Genomic DNA, 5,341 nt, shown 5'->3' on the forward strand with positions numbered 1-5,341 from the left:
TCACCCCACATGATCAATTCTAGTGACATGGCACACATAATAAGAGGATACATGACCATATAAAATATTACCTGTTTTAGTCCATGATATATAGAAGTGTCTTGTGAGCCATCCATGGGCCAAAGATCGCTGAGCCTCAACTAACCCATCCAATAATTAACACACATTAACTAATACCACTTTGACATCTTATGTGATTATTATTAATATTATTTATGTTTCAGTGCCACATGCAGAGTACGAATGCAGAGTTCTGGGTTGGATTACAGCAGAGGGTTACATGGTCTGGAGATGTTTCCGTGACTGAGTGGATTTGGCCTGAGAACACAGCGGAGTGAGTAGTCATCATATCATCATATATAGACATAAGATTTTTATATATATATGTATGTATCTATATATACAGTATATAGGTGAAACTCGAAAAATTAGAATATGGTGCAAAAGTTGATTGATTTCAGTGCAGCAACTTAAAAGGTGAAACTAATATATGAGACTCATTCCATGCAAAGCAAGATAGTTCCAGCCGTGATTTGTCATCATTGTGATGATTATGGCTTACAGCTCATGAAAACCCCAAATCCACAATCTCAGAAAATGAGAATATTCCATGCAATCAATACAACACGGATTGTACATAGAACAATATCGGACCTCTGAAAAGTAGAAGCTGCATATGTACTCAGTACTTGCTTTGGGCCTCTTTTGCAGCAATTACTGCCTCAATGCGGCGTGGTATGGAAGCTATCAGCCTGTGGCACTGCTGAGGTGTTATGGAAGACCAGGATGCTTCAATAGCGGCCTTCAGCTCTTCTGCATTGTTCGGTCTCATGTCTCTCATCTTTCTCTTGGCAATGCCCCATAGATTCTCTATGGGGTTCAGGTCAGGCGAGTTTGCTGGCCAATCAAGCACAGTAATCCCATGGTCATTGAACCAGGTTTTGGTGCTTTTAGAATTGTGGGAAGTGTGGGAGGTGCCAAGTCCTGCTGGAAAATGAAGTCAGCATCCCCATAAAGCTCGTCTGCGGAAGGAAGCATGAAGTGCGCCAAAATCTCCTGGTAGACGGCTGCGCTGATCCTGGACTTAATGAAGCACAGTGGGCCAACACCAGCAGATGACATGGCTCCCCAAATCAACACAGACTGTGGAAACTTCACACTGGACTTCCAGCATCTTGCAGTGTGTGCCTCTCCATTCTTCCTCCATACTCGGGGTCCTTGGGCCTCTCCATTGCTCCTCCATACTCGGGGTCCTTGGGCCTCTCCATTCTTCCTCCATACTTGGGGTCCTTGTGCCTCTCCATTCTTCCTCCATACTCGGGGTCCTTGTGCCTCTCCATTCTTCCTCCATACTCGGGGTCCTTGTGCCTCTCCATTCTTCCTCCATACTCGGGGTCCTTGTGCCTCTCCATTCTTCCTCCATACTCGGGGTCCTTGGGCCTCTCCATTCTTCCTCCATACTCGGGGTCCTGGGGCCTCTCCATTCTTCCTCCATACTCGGGGTCCTTGGGCCTCTCCATTCTTCCTCCATACTCGGGGTCCTTGGGCCTCTCCATTCTTCCTCCATACTCGGGGTCCTTGGGCCTCTCCATTCTTCCTCCATACTCGGGGTCCTTGGTTTCCAAATGATATGCAAAATTTGCTCTCATCAGAAAAGAGGACTTTGGACCACAGAGCAGCAGACCAGGTCTGTTTTTCTTTAGCCCAGGTAAGACACTTCTGACGTTGTTTGTTGTTCAGGAGCAGCTTGACAAGAGGAATACAACATTTGAAGCCCATGTCCAGGATCCGTCTGTCTGTGGTGGCTCTTGATGCACTGACTCCAGCCTCAGTCCACTCCTTGTGAAAGTCCCCAACACTTTTATTTTTCTTCCACACTTTTCCCTTCCACATAACTTTCTATTAATGTGCTTTGATACAGCACTTTGGGAACATCCAACTTCTTCTGCAATTACCTTTTGAGGCTTTCCCTCCTTATGGAGGGTGTCAATGATGGTGTCAGGTCAGCAGTCTTTCCCATGATTGTGATTCCTACTGAACCAGACTGAGAGACCATTTAAAGGCTCAGGAACCCTTTGCAGGTGTTATGGCTGAATGAGCTGATTAGAGTGGGACACTTTGAGCCGAGAATATTGCACCTTTTCACAATATTCTCATTTTCTGAGATTGTGGATTTGGGGTTTTCATGAGCTGTAAGCCATAATCATCACAATGATGACAAATCACGGCTGGAACTATCTTGCTTTGCATGGAATGAGTCTCATATATTAGTTTCACCTTTTAAGTTGCTGCACTGAAATAAATGAACTTTTGCACAATATTCTAATTTTTCGAGTTTCACCTGTATATATATGAATTGTACAGTCATATCTGACCCCCAGAGATTTTGCGGTCTGGCTCTCTGGGCACCATGTCTGATACACCTGAAAACCTTTTCCACAGACTTTCCCTGCCATAGACATTGTATTGCGGTGTATTTCTACCGCTTCTATATATGAGCTTTCTACTCCAATGGTTACTATCAAAACAGAAGGTGCTGACTCCCGCTGCGTCCCTAGCAACTGCCTCTGTCACCAGCACATTACTTCCACGGCTGTGTATCTCCAGCCATGTCAGCAAAGAGACAGGGATAGCAATGACAATACAAATATGGTCACTGGCTGTACATGGGCAATGGCATTGACCAAATGTGGCCATCGCCATATTTGATCAACAATCCTTTCCCACACAGATCATCCAGAAAGTATTCCCAGCGCTTAACATTTGCCACGTTTGTTATGTTACAGCCTTATTCCAAAATGGATTCAATATTTTTTTTCCTCCACATTCTACAAACAATCCCCCATAATGACAACGGGAAAGAAGTTTGTTTTGAAATCTTTGCAATTAATTCAAAATTTAAAAAAAACATGTGCATAAGAATTCCCAGCCCCCCCCCATGTACATAAGTATTCCCAGCCTTTGCTCAATGCTTTGTTGAAGCCCCTTTAGCACCAATTCCAGCCTTGAGTCATTTTGAGTATGATGCTACAAGCTTGGCACACCTATTTTTGGGCAATTTCTCCCATTGTTTTTTGCAGTACCTCTCAAGCTCCATCAAATTGGATGTTGAGCGTCGGTTCAAAGCCATTTTCAGATCTCTCCAGAGATGTTCAAGTCTGGGCTATGGCTGGGCCACTCCAGGACATTCACAGAGTTGGCCCCTATACTCTCCTTTGTTATGTGGGCTGTGTGCTTAGGGTCATTGTCCTGTTGAAAGATGAACCGTCCCCCCAGTCTAAGGTCCAGAGCACTCTGGAACAGGTTTTCATCAAGGATGTGTCTGTACATTGCTGCATTCATCTTTCCTTTGATTATGACTAGTCTCCCCATTCCAGCTGCTGAAAAACATCCCCACAGCATGATGCTACCACCACCATGCTTCATTGTAGGGATGGTATTGGCCAGGTGGGGAGCGGTGCCTGGTTTCCTCCAGACATGATGCATTCAGTCCAAAGAGTTCAATCTTTGTTTCATCAGACCAGAGAGTTTTGTTTCTTCGGCCACTCTACCATACCGGCCGGACTGGTGGAGTGCTGCAGAGATGGTTGTTCTTCTGGAAGGTTCTCCTCTCTCCACAGAGAAATGCTGGAGCTCTTTCAGAGTGACCATCGGATGCTTGGTTACCTCCTTTGTTAAGGCCCTTCTCCCTCGATCACTCATTTTGTCCAGGCGGCCCACTATAGGAAGATTCCTGGTGGGTCAAAACTTCTTCCATTTATGGATGATGGAGGCCACTTGGCTCATTGGGACCTTCAATGCTGCAGACATTTTTCTGTACCCTTCCCTAGGTCTGTGTCTTGATACAATCCTGTCTCAGAGGTCTACGGACAATTCTTTGGACTTCATGGCTTGGTTTGTGCTCTGACATGCACTGTGACCTGTGGGACCTTCTATATACAGGTTTATGCCTTTCCTAATCATATCCAATCAACTGAATTTCCCACAGGTGGATTCCAATCAACTGAATTTCCCACAGGTGGACTCCAATCAACTGGATGTCCCACAAGTGGACTCCAGTCAAGTTTTGGAAACATCTCATGGATGATCAGTGGGAACAGGATGCACCAGAGCTCAATGTTGAGTGTCATGGCAAAGGCTGGGAATACTTTTATTTTTAATAGATTGCAAAGATTTCAAAATGAACTTCTTTCACGTTTGAGATCGGCATCCAATCCAAGCTTCTTTAAATTTCACCAAACACTGCTCAAACTGAATTCAGGGCAGTTTGGCTTATTTGTAACTGGTATATGTTGAGGCAACAGAAGATGTCAAGGTTCTTCCATGCAGCGCAGTCCTTCCCTAATCTAGGAGGAGTGTATTAGTACTGAGACATACTGTATGTAGATGTCAGCACACTTACTGGAAGGTCACCCGTCCTACCTAATGGTACTGTGAAAGATTAAAGACATAGAACAGCCAAGGATTCCCCACATGGCACAACAAAGTCAGCCTAGTATTGGAGATGTGTGCAGGAGGGGTACCCTTTGTGGGGGCACATTGGCATGGTACACCGTTTGCTCTAAAATGATTGGCTTGAAGATCTGGATCCTGGGAAGCTTTTTGTACCCTTATCCCTAATGGACTGCTCAGATATCAGGTAGTAGAAAACACAGAGCAGCCTCTTCCTCCAATCTACTGACACAAAGAGTTGATGGTGTCCCTTCTTCTCTCCAGGTTGTCTCTGGCAAACACTCCGTCTACAAAGTGTGCGAAGATGGGGAAAACTCCCGTACTATCTCCGTGTACTGATCTCCTTCCCTGGATCTGTGAGAGGAAACCCGACAAATCCAGCCTACTGGACGAAGCCAACGCCTGCTAGTGGTGGAAAGAGTCACTGAATGCAAGATTTACGATATCCAAACAATATGGAAGCTTCATAAAAAAAATGATTTGCATTTAGGAAGAACAGAACGTGACCACATGAGTGCTGCTACCAAAAAGAAAGTTGAATAAATAATTTGTAACAATATTGTCATACACTTGGTGCGCATCTCTTCATAAAAAACAATCATATGAACATCTAAAGGGTCTTCTTAATGTTGGACTATCCAAAACACAACGCTGCAATAAATGAGTGCGATCAGCCAAACTAATAGAGGATATGTGTAAGTGTAGCCTGCGCAGAGGATTAAATGAGTAAACTGGCTGCTGCTAGCAATACCACAAATGTGTGTTAGTAGACAATTGTGTGAATACACCATAAAAATGGTTTACAGACCTTTTGGGGGGTATATGTGGACATCAAGTGGGGCACTGCAGCCGCGCTCCTGATGACGTCATATAACGAAACGCGTAGGAT

General features: G+C 44.7%; 1 long non-coding RNA gene across 1 annotated transcript; it reads left to right on the forward strand.

Moving 5' to 3' along the window:
• Positions 1 to 222: 222 nt before the first annotated feature.
• Positions 223 to 5,011, forward strand: LOC149441999 (uncharacterized). The gene is made up of 2 exons (XR_016307253.1): positions 223 to 334; positions 4,717 to 5,011. It is a non-coding gene; the product is annotated as an uncharacterized LOC149441999 (long non-coding RNA).
• The last annotated feature ends 330 nt before the right edge of the window (positions 5,012 to 5,341 follow it).

Source organism: Staurois parvus, unplaced genomic scaffold, assembly GCF_062004578.1.
Source record: "Staurois parvus isolate SC_StPar_1 unplaced genomic scaffold, SC_StPar_1.0 ptg000926l, whole genome shotgun sequence".
NCBI classification, from domain to species: domain Eukaryota; kingdom Metazoa; phylum Chordata; class Amphibia; order Anura; family Ranidae; genus Staurois; species Staurois parvus.